The following is a 12,354-nucleotide window of genomic DNA, read 5'->3' on the forward strand; positions in this document are numbered from 1 at the left end:
TTTTTTTGAGACAGGGTCTCACTATGTAGTGAGACTGACCTGGAACTCACTATGTAGCCCAGGCTGGTCTCCAACTCACAGCGATCCTCCTGCCTCAGCCTCCCGAGTGCTGGGATTAAAGGCGTGCACCACCATGCCCGGCTGTCTCCCTTATTCTTTTAAGATATCTGTCTATCTATCTATCATCTATCTTTGTACACATATATGTATCTATCCATCTGTACCTACACACACGCATGCACTCAAAACTTTTGAAACTACAGACAGCTTGACACCTTACCCTAAATACTTCATTGTCCATTTTTTAAATAATTAGTACATTTTCCTATCTAACAAAATGCCAGCTCCAGGCATGGTGGCACATGTCTATAATTCTAGCACTTGGGAGGGAGGCTGAGGCAGGAGGATCACTGTGAGTTTGAGGCCAGCCTGTAATACATAGTGAGTTCAAAGCCAGCCTAAACCACATAGTAAAATCTTGTCTCAAAGCACCACAAAAAAGGGCCAGGCATTTAGCTCAGTGGTACCCCTGCCTGCCTTGCAAGTACAAGGTCCTGAGTTTGATCCTCAGTACTGAAAAAAAAAAGAGAAAGAAAAACAAAATGTCATTATCACATCCATAAAGTCTAACATCAGTGCAACAGTAATGCACTAATGCTAAATATAAACTTAGTATTAGTTTAATATTCATTAATTTTTAAATTAATTATTTATTTAAATTTTTTGGTACCAGGGATCGAACTCAGGACCTTGTACTTGTGAGGCAGGTGGCAGAACCACTGAGCTAAATCTTGGGCCATCATTCATTCATTTTTAATTAAACACTGCCCCCAAAATGTCTTTTTTTGAGACAGGATCTCGCTGTGTATTTCAGGCTGACCTTGAACTCACAGCTATCGTTCTGCCTCAGCCTCCCAAGTGCTAGAATCATGGCATGTGCCACCATGTCCCATCCCAGAATGTCTTTTAATACTCCCTCTGAAAAAACAAAACAAAACTCCCTCTGCCACTCTCAAATCCAATCAGGGATGGAGTTTTTTTGCCTTATTGTACTTGATTGTCATGTCTCTTTGGTTTTCTTTCTGTCACCTTTTCATCTTCCATAACTTTAGCATTTTGAAGAGTCCAGGCCAGTTGTCTTGTAGAATGGCCCTGATCCAGACTAGTCAGGTTTTTGTCTTGTGATCAGATTCTGGTTAAACTGACATTTGTTCATTTGTTTTCTGGTGCTGAGAATCAAATCCAGGACCTCATAAATGCTAGGCCTACCTACACTGAGCTGCATCCCCTAGCCCTACCTAAACATTTCTTTGGCAAGAGTATCACACAGGAAGATTTTGTGTATTTCTCATTACAAAATATTGGAAATCTATAATGTCAAGTTATCCTATGATTTGTTTGTTTGTTTGGTTTTCGTTTTTTGAGACAGGGTCTCACTATGTAGTTGAGACTGACCTGGAACTCACTATGTAGTCCAGGCTGGTCTCCAACTCACAGCGATCCTCCTGCCTCAGCCTCCTGAGTGCTGGGATTAAAGGCATGCGCCACCACGCCCGCCTCAAGTTGTTCTATGATTTAGTGATGCTGTATTTGACTGCTTTGTTCATGTGGGGCACATAAGATTTTTCTCTTGTTAAAAAAAAAATTTTCTCTTGTGAAGTGATTTTTTTTACCCTTTGTAATTATTATGGGATAAAGGGGGTAATATTTTAAACTCTGGGAAATATCCCATTCTTTAATACTGCTGTACTCAATGGTTTAGCAGCTATTAATGATCCTTGCCCAAAGCATTTATTGTATCAGTGGCTTCAAAATGATGATTTTTTTTTTTTTTTGAGACAAGGTTTTGCTATGTAGTTTAAGCTTGAACTCACTGTGTGGACCAGGCTGGCTTTGAACTTGCAGCGATCTTACTGCCTCAGCTTCCCCAGTGCTAGGATTACAGGTATGTAGCACTATGCTTAGCTCTTATTTTTCTGATCATATCTCTCATTCTGCATTTATTAGCAGGAATTTATTTGTTAAAAACAATTATCTTCTTACCTTTTAAAAAAAGTTCAACTCCTCTGGGTTCAGTGGTGCATACCCATAATTCCAGCACTCTGGAGGTTGAGGCAGAAGGATTGCTGTGAGTTCAAAGCCAGCCAGGGCTACATAGTGAGACACTGTTTCGGGGCGGGGGGAAGAGTTTAACTCCTAATTGTAGATTTTTTGTTGTTTTGTTCAGTGGTATAATCCTTTACCATCATCACTATTATTATTATTATTATTATTATTGTTATTATTATTATTGCTGGGGATCAAATCCAGTATCTTGCACTTGTGAGTCAGGCAGTGGCACCACTGAGCTAAATCCCTGGCCCTGTCATCATTGTTATTATCGATGCTCATTTTGTTCCAGATTTGCCAGTAGAGCCAAGATCTTTAACTTTTGAGTATTTATATTGACTTCTAGGATTATTATCTTGAAGTAGTCAGTTATTTTGTGCTGCAAGGCAACTTTTCAATGGCGGGGAAGTTGGGTTTGGGAGTAGATATTGGATACAGAATCTGAACCAGGATTGTCTGTTCTAAAATGTGTAGCCATCTGGAAATTTCTGTTTGGTTTAAGCCATAATGTTCATGGAATGTTATTTTTCTGGGGGGTGGGACTGATTCATTTAGTAGGAAAAGATGAAGTCCTAGAAACTGATGCTTTGGTTGCAACATGAAGTTAGCTGACATCAGATAACATATCCTTTTAACCTAGAACCTTCAGGGGCATCATCAAGTTGGCGAGAGGTCCTGTGGCCCACAGAAGAGGGTTTGTCTCTATGCACAAACCCCACATCTTTCCCAGCTACAAGACCATGGACAAATTGCTTCACCCTCTCACCCTGGTTCTGCGTGTTTATAATAGGAATGCTGTTACCACTCTCGGAGTTTTTCAAGGATTAAGAACAGTGTGGTTTTAGTGTTTGTCAAGTAGGCACTTAAGGCAAGTCAGCCCTTTCCAAAGGGAAGCAGGGATGGGGCCAAGTTAAGTTCACTGCATGGGTAGCTGACGGCCTGTGTTGTAAGAGCTGAACCAAGTCGAGTGAGGCCGCTACAGCAGTCAAGACACATTGGAAGCATTTCCTGCTCACAGAAGACTGTCATCAATGCTTTTCACATACTGGAGTACGAACCATACAGAACAACAACTTCCAACTGTTTTGTCCCAGAATCTGAAGCATAGGCTATCACATCCCTTTGGAATCAATCAATCAACAAATGGGTGACTATGCAGAGCTTACCAGATAAAATAATGAAAACTATTGCTCCATAAGTAAAAATAGGAACCTCTATCCTTCACCCTCTTTTCTAGAGCTTGCCTCCTCTGACATGGAGTAATGTATCTGTCAGTTACCACCACGGTTATGCGGTCTAACAGATTATCCCAAAACTCTTTCTTTCTTTCTGTACTGGGGATCCAACTCAGGTCCTTGTGCTTGTGAGTCAGGCAGGCAGAATCACTGAGCTAAATCCCTGGCCGCAAAACTCAGTATTTAAAACCCTCATCTTTTATTTTTCATGCTTGTGAGTCTCTAGTTTGGTAGCAACTTGGACTGAGCTAGGCTGGTCCTGGGCTCTGGCTCTAAGCTCCAGGTTGGAGCCAGTTGTGTTTTGCACGACTGTCTTCCTGCTTCCGTGGCAAGTGACCCATCCCCTGTGCCTCAGTCTGGGCCCCAGGTAAAGGGGTGGATATGCTGGCATGGTCTCTCTAAGCTGAGCTGACTTCTAGGTTTCCCATCAGCTGCATTGTGAACAGTCACCCTCCTAACAATGTCAGTGGGTGAGTTTTGGGGCTGCTGGACATATGCATGTACACACACTTCACATCCCTCTCCTGAAGGTAAGCACGATTCCTCTGAGTAGTGTGTGCTCTTAGGAATAAGAAAGGAGCTATGTACTTTTTTTTTTTTTTTTTTTGAGACAGTGTCACTATGTAGTTCAGGCTGGTCTTGAACTCACTATGTAGCCCAGGGTGGCCTGGAACTTGCAGCAATCTTCCTGCCTCAGCTTCCCAAGTGTTGGGATTATTTTTTTTTTTTTTTTTTTTTTTTTTTTTGAGACAGTGTCACTATGTAGTTCAGGCTGGTCTTGAACTCACTATGTAGCCCAGGGTGGCCTGGAACTTGCAGCAATCTTCCTGCCTCAGCTTCCCAAGTGTTGGGATTATAGGTGTGTGCTACCACCCCCAGCTTTGTACCTCTTGACCTTTCTAGAAGAGACTTGACTAAGACAAGTCTTCTTGTCCAAGAACCACCCCTCCCCAGTTCTGGGAATCAAATCCAGAACCTTTTCATTGAACTATACCCTCAGCTGTTTTTTCATTTTGAGACAAAAATCTCACCAAGTTTTCCAGGCTGAGTTCAAATTTGTGATTGTCCTGCCTCAGCCTCTTCAAGTACTAGGATTATAGGCATGTACCACCATGTCAACCTCGTAGAGCTCTTTATTTGTATGTTTGTTTTATTTTTTGGAACAGGGTCTCACTATTTAGTTCAGGCTGGCCTTGAACTCACTGTGTAGCCCACGCTGGCCTTGAACTCAGGGCTATCCTCCTGCCTAGCCTCCTGAGTGCTGGGATTACAGGAGTTCACCACCATACCTGGTTGGGGCTCTTGTTTTCAGTTTTTATGGGATTAAAAACAGGGATTGGTATATTATTTAAGTTAAATATGTATAATAAATACCTATAATGTGACTACAACACACTTTACAATTCTCCTCCGTCCATACCCCAAGCTCTTTATGCCACCCAGCCTGTGTTAAGACACAGGTGTTTTTTAATAGGAGAAGCCCTCAGACAGGAGATCCTGTAGTCAGCCTTTGTCCCAACTGCCATCTTGCCCACACCCCACCCACGTGGCTTTCTGGCCTTCTCCTGGCTCCTGCTAACCCTCACCTCTCTGCTGAAGCCCAGCCCAGATCACTCATGCCCCGGACAGTCTCCCTTCTCCTGCCTAGTTCCAATTTCTTCCTAAGTTCTTCTTTTTCCTGTTGGCCATTTAAATCTTTTTCATCTTAAAACAAATGAGTGAACAAACTTGTTTTTCACTTTGTATTTCCTTCTAGATTCTGCTTACAGAATAGTCAGTGAGAACCTAACGAAAAAGGAAAGTCGACTCCTATGGGAAATGGCGGCTTGAGAAATAAAGCTGGTTAAGACAGGAGCTATTAGACAACAGTGTGACAGAAATGAGTTAAGTGTATGCTTGTGTCATGATGAAAGAAGCAACAAAAAATTAGATCAAGTTTAGGGAGCTTATTGGTCAATGTGTAGAAATTAATAGCATACGATTATATTTAGAATAATCACTTAAAATGCAATTAAAATAAAGGATAACACCTAAAATAATCATCAAAACCCTTATTTAGAAATTAGTCCAATCAAATATATGGGGTGAATTGTATCCCTCTGAAATTTCAAGTCCTGCCCCCAGCATGTCTGAATGTGACTCTGTTTGGAGTCAGGGTCTTTGCAGAGGCAATTATGTTCCTGTGAGGCCATTGGGATGGACCCTGATCCAACATGACTGGTATCCCTGTAAGAAGAGGTCTCACCTGAGCTGAGTGTGGTGGCATACACCTGTAATCCCAGCAGTTGGGAGGCTGAGGCAGGAGGACCGCTGTGAGTTCAAGGCCAGCCTGATGTACAAAGTGAGACCTTGTCTCAAAAGACAAACAAACCAACAAAGAACCCCCAAAAAAGATGAAAGAAAAAGGAAAAAGGAAAAGAATTATTCTTAAAGGACGCAGATACACAGAGAGAAAAAAAGCCACGTGAAGACCACAGGAGAAGACAGCCATCTACAAGGCAAGGAGAGGGACCTCAGAAGAAGGTAACACTGGTGACACCTCAGTTTTAGGTTTCCAGCCTCCAGAACTGTGAGAAAATAAACTTCTGTTCATTGAGCCTCCTCGTCTGTGCTACTCTGTTATGGTAGCCACAGCATAGTAAAATATCAAGAGTATACAAGACTTCTACTAATAAAGCCTTCTTTTTGGTTTGTTTCATTTTTTATAGGTCAGGCTGGCTTCAAACTCATGGCAATCCTCCTGCCTCAGCCTCCCGAAAGCTGGGATTACAGGCATGTGTCACTGCACCTGACTGATAAAGTTTTTAAAAAAGTTTCTCCTTCCCTTTGCTTCCCCTCCCTTCCTGCAAAATTGGGTCCTTAGCTATTAGGTGGGGCAGAGTGAGCCCAACAAGGGATAAAGGATCAGAGAGCTCTGCTCTCTATGAAGGGGATGGAAATGCCAGCTAGCAGTGGCATGAGGAACTTTGGTGTGTACTCCTTCCTTTCTTTTAAGTGTTGTCAGGCTAAGGAGGTCATGTAGCCACCCTTCGCTTTCGCTAGTGATGATCCCGGTGGAAACACATTTCTTCTGGCACTCCCACCCCCTTGCCGAAAGGCAGCGGCTTTCCCGTTCAGCATGGAGCTGTGCCCCTGTCACTCTGAGAGGAGCAGATGGTCCTGCCTGCCTGTGAGCTCGAGGCCATCTGGTGAGGGGGCAGGTGGCTCAGGCTTGGGGAAGGAAGCAGCCACCCAAGAATCCCACCTTATGCCTGAAATGCCATCCTCAGTGAGAAGAGCTGATGTTGACTGGGCATTTACTATGTGCCAGGCCCTGTTCTGAGTATTACAGGGGTTCAGCGAACCTTCCAGCCACGTCACACAGGGCACTATTAGTATCAGACCCTCTTTTTGGCAAGGAAAAGTAGGTTAAGCAGCTTTACTAAGGTCTTTTGCTGGTAACTAGGGGTGAAGGAAGGATCTGAACTAGGAAGCCTGGCTCTGGGATTTACTACTCTAGGCCTCCTGGTATTTAGACACTGCTGGGGGATTACTTCTCTACCTGCCTTTATAAAAAATGGGCTATTACCCCTTTTAAAGTGCAGCCATCTATACTGAGAAGCTGATAGGAAAATCCATTTCAGTCATTCACACTGCCATCCGTGCAAATCAGATTTTCAGATGATTTCCTGCCCATTTGACTGCAGGATCACAAAACAACGGGAGTTTTGACATGAAGGAGGAAATATTTCACACATGGAATTCATTTACTGGAACCAACTGGGATCTGACACGTGCTCCTTTAGAAATCCTTCCCAGTAGCCTGGAGTGCGAGGGGGGATGGCACATACTTGTAATCCTAGCACTCAGGAGGTTGAGACAGGAGGATTCCCTGGAGTTCGAGGCCAGCCTGGGCTACATAGTTCAGGGCCAGCCTGAACTACAAATGGAGACATTGCCTAAAAAAAAAAACCAAAATAATAAAAACGAAAACAAAAGAGAGAGAGAGAGAGAATTGCCCTGCGCCTTGTACATTTGGGGGATACGGGGGCCTCTCAGCTCAGAGTCTGGTCTGTGAGGTGTTCCCAGTCTTCATGGGTGGCTAGGGAAACTTGTGGCCAGCTGAGATGACCAAGAAGCTTTCTAAAGGGTAGGTCAGGGTGCTAAAGCCGGTGCCATAGTTTTGTGCAGTTGTGGGAGTAGGAAACACTGCTGGCTTATTGAATGATCATGGTCAGGACAGGACAGTACCTCTCCACCTCTTGGGTGCTTTTGTGCCAGAGTGGGACATGAGTCCATAGCAGTGTGCTCTGTGGTTTCAATCGAAGGCACAGGCCATTGGAAACCTCTGCTTCCCAAGCAGCGGCAAGGACGGAGGAGAGAAAACTAGAAGGAATTTTTAACTTTAAAATATTAAAAAATGGGCTGGGGATTTAGCTCAGTGGTTCTGCCACCTGCCTTGCAAGCAGAAGGACCCGAGTTCAATCTGTGGTACAAAAAAAAAAAAACAAAAAACGTGGGGGCTGGGGATTTAGCTCAGTGGTTCTGCCGCCTGCCTCACAAGCACAAGGTCCCAAGTTCTATCCTTGGTACAAAAAAAAAATAAAAAAAAAAAAAAAAAAAAAGAAAAGAAAAGCCGGGCATTGTGACACATGACTGTAATCCCCACACTTGGGGAGGCTGAGGCAGGAGGATTGCAGTGAATTCAAGGCCAGCCTGGACTACATAGTGAAACTGTCATTCATGTATATTTGCCTCCAGTTCTTTTAAATACAAATATCCTGAATGCATCCATCTGTATTCACCTAGAATCTGAAATCCCAAGGTCCCTCAGACCCTACAAAACCCCGCCTTTGTTCTGTGAACTATCTGTTGTGCTTTTGTCAAGGCCTGCAGGAGGGGTGGCTCTAGCAGAGCGGAGAGGAGCTTGCTGTTTCAGTCCCCAAATGTGTGAACTGAAGTCATGGTGGACGTGCATTTCCGGATTTAGGAACATGTTGTTTAGGCCTGAGTGACCCACAGACAGAGGCCTAGCAGAGGCAGGAGGAGCACAGAGCCAGGCTCCACAGTGCAGGCACCATAAGGCCTAACTCTTCTTTCAGAAACCCCTCTCTGGAGCTTCTGTGCTTCCGGCCAGGCACTGAGAAGGCAGCATACATCCCTCCTTTTGTAGGCACCTCCCAAAATAACTCTGCACAGGATATGGCTTGTTATATTAGTTCTGTGATTTTATTTTCCACATGGTACTTGTCTTTGAAGCTTGGCTAACGGGAGCGGTAGCTAAGATTAAATGGGGCACGATGTTTTGTGACAATGCTTCCTTAGCGACACATAGCTTCTAAAAAATACAGTTTTTTGATCTCTTGAAACTGGTAACACAGCTGGGTATGGTGGTATATGCCTGTAATATCAGTGACTACAGAGGCTGACCAGGAAAAGCACAAGTTTGAGCCCAGATTTACTGAAAACCCAGTCTCAAACCAAAAGATCAAAGGATAACCAGGTGTGGTGGTGCATGCCTGTAATCATAGCACTCGGAAGGCTGAGTCAGGAGGATTACTAGGAGTTCAAGGCCAGCCTGGGCTACATACTGAGTTCAAGGCCAGCCTGAACTACATAGTGAGACACTGTCTCAAAAAACCAAAGAAAGAAAAAATAAATAAATAAAGAGAGAAAAGAAAAGAAAAGACTAGTGTATAACACAGTGGTAGAGCATTTTCCTGGCCCTGGATTCAATACTCATCACGAAGACAAAACTGAGCTGGTTCTGGTGACACATGCTTGTAATTTAGCACTCTGGGTGGCTGAGGCAGGAGGATCACAAGCTGGAGCCTAGCCTGGGCAACTTAGCAAGATCTTGTCAAAATAAAAAAAAGAGCTGTGGGTGTACTCTCTGGGAAGCCCTGGGTTGAGTTTCCAGTACCGAAAAAACAAAAAGGCAAAGATAAAAGCAAGAACAAAAGAAGAAAGGAGGAAGAGGAGGAGCGGTGACGCAGAGTAACAGATGGTCTCGTGCCCTGTCACTCATGTCCTGAGTTTGATACAGGGGTTGAGTGCTCTGGGGAACACTGCTGAGAGCAGAAAGTAACTGGCCTCTGATCATAGAGCTGTGCAGCGAGGCGAAGGGGCCGTTAGAGACCTCACCCAGGCCAGCACAGCGCGGCTGTGACATCAGCAGCAGGGGAGGGTGAGCAGCTGGGCAATGCCTGGACTATGTCGGCGGCCAGTGAGGGTGGCAGAGTCCAGACTGCAGGGCTACAAGTGCCAGACCCTGTGGCTTTTACAAACTCGGGGAGCAAGGACCAGACACAGGACTTTTTAAAGAGAACCCAGGCAAAGCAGCCAGAGTAGAGAGTCATTAACTGAGGCTAATTTAAATTCTCATTCTGAGAGCTGTGGGAAACCTCAGCATTGTTTACAGCAGGGTTGACAGCAGTCCTGTTTCCCTCCGATCCCAGAACATACCCAAGGAACTGACCTCAGAGCTGGGCCTGGCGCTCCCACCCCTCTCCTGACTGTTGCAGGTAAGGAGAGAATCACAGTCAACCTGATAAAACCAGAGATAAAATCCAAAAGCAGACGTCAAAAGCAGAATGATTATGCTTGGCTTTAACTTTCTTTTTTTTTTTGAGACAGGGTCTCATTATGCAGTTGAGACTGACCTGGAACTCACTGTGTAGCCCAGGCTGGTCTCGAACTCACAGGGATCCTCCTGCTTCAGCCTACTGAGTGCTGGGATTACAGGCATGCGCCACCACACCCGGCTTGGTTTTGACTTTCTCCGGTGACTTTAGGTCTTCTACTCTGGCTGAGCTGAAGTGATAGAGAAAGCCCCGCTGGGCGCCACCTAACATACCTTGTGGCTTCAAAATTTGAAAGATGTGGTTTATAATGAGGTCATCTCTCCAGGTGGCATGTCTTTTTGTTTTTGTTTGTTTGTTTTTGAGACTGGGCCTCTCTGTGCAGTTCAGGCTGGCCTCAAACTTGCAGCCATCCTCTTGCCTCGGCCTCCCTACTACTGGGACCACAGACATGCACCACCATGCCTGGCTTAGGTAGCATTTCTTTCAGAAGTAGCATGGCTTCATGTTTATTGTGCAAGAGGGGCAGAGTAGGTTAAAGAAAGCCTTTCACTATGTGAGTGAGCAAGCATATGCCATGTCTGGGCCCGGGAGTAAGGAGACAGTATTAATCCTCAAGACAAGCGTCTTCTAGAAAGCTTGTGTTCAGCATGTCCTCTCTTTAAGCCAGCAGATTCCCAGCGACATCACAGACAGGGCCAGACCTGACCTCTTCCTCATCCACAGCCATTCAGACTCCTGAAACCTCAAGGACTTGCTGTAAATTCCCCAGGCATTGTTCTTGTCTCTGTAAGGAGGGAGGGAGCTTCAGAGAGGATTCCTCACATCCTGTAGAGATAGCGCAGCCTCCAGGGAGATAAGGCCAGCAAAGGCCACCCGGCTTTCTCTGCAGATAAGGAAACTGAATAGTTCAGTGACTTCCTTGCGTGGCTTTTCAGGGGGGCCTCAGAGCCAAGAAAGGAAGTGAGGGACTCCCCCAGCCTCCTGCTTCCTTCTGCACGCTGCTTGCCACTAGGGCTGATAGCCTTCATCCTCACAGCCTGAGCAGCCCACTGTTCTGAATGATTTATCAGACAGATGGACAGGTGACTTCCAGCCACGGAACTCTCTCTTTGGAGGACTGTCAAGATTAAAAGTTGTGTTTGCAGGTCTCTCCTGTCAGGTGGTTTTTGTACTGCCCTGGTGTGGCTCCCAGTTGGTTGGGCGGGCCTGGATAGTGACATTGGTCCGCTGTTCTCTGAGTGTTAGACCACTAGGGCTAAAGGTGTGGACGCCATGGTAGGACACAAGCTTGGGAATGGAGCCAGCTAAGGCCAGTTTTTGTTGGTTTCCTCAGAAATGCTGCCCTGGGGTCCCTGACGAGGCCAACGTATTTCTCAAGGGCAGTGGCTTGACCAAGGGACCGTATAAACCTATTCCTTACCATCCCTGTTTTCCCACCATGTCATTCATCAACTAGAGATGCATAAAATGAAATGTCCTCTTCAATCAACGAGGGATTATTTAAATGGAATTTAAAATGCTTTTTGTTTTTTTTTGGTACTGGGGATCTAACTAAGGACCTTGTGCTTTTGAGGCGGGTGGCGGCACCACTGAGCTACATCCCTGGCCTTAAATGAAATTTAAATAAATAAAAATAGCAATGGGGAAGACATGTAGTACCAGCTATGTGTCAAGTCTTTTCGAAATGCTTTACATATATTACCAGTATTATTATACTGGGGATTGAACCCAGGGAGTGCTGAGCTACATCTCCAGATCTTTTTTATTTTTTATGTTGAGACAAGGTCTCACTAAGTTGCCCAGGCTGGCATTGAGCCTGTGATTCTCCTGCCTCAGCCTCCCAAGTATCTGAGATTGTAGGCATGTGCTACCACGCCAAGCTATATATGTGTGTATATTATTAACTCATTTAATTCCTTGTTTGTTTGTATTTTGAGACAGTGTGTTGTTATGCAGTTCAGGCTGGTCTTGAACTCACCATGTAGCCCAGGCTGGCCTCAAATTCTTAGTGATCCTCCTGCCTCAGCCTCCTGAGTGCTGGGAGATCACAGACATGTACCACCATGCCCAAACTCATTTAGTTCTTATGTCTACACTCTGAGGTAGGTACCATTGTGATGTCCATTTTACAGATGGAGGCACGGAGAGCTTAAATTATTTGTCTATAATCACACAGCTAATAAGCAGTACAACTGATCCAGCAGTACCATTTGGATCCAGATAATTTGATTCCAGACTTTGTGTTCAAAATCAGTTTTCCTAACTCGTCCCTGTTAGTATACTGTTGTGTAGCCCTGCCGGTCACAATCATTTCCCCTAATTTTCATCTTTCTCCTCTTCCCCTCCCCCTTCTCCTCCTCCTCTGTGCTTGGAATTGAAGCCAAAGCTTCAAGTATGCAAGAACCAAGCACTGTCTACTACCGAGACACATCCTTAGTTGTAATCCT

This window comes from Fukomys damarensis, unplaced genomic scaffold (assembly GCF_012274545.1).
Source record: "Fukomys damarensis isolate Sample0158 unplaced genomic scaffold, DMR_v1.0_HiC HiC_scaffold_2, whole genome shotgun sequence".
Lineage (NCBI taxonomy): Eukaryota > Metazoa > Chordata > Mammalia > Rodentia > Bathyergidae > Fukomys > Fukomys damarensis.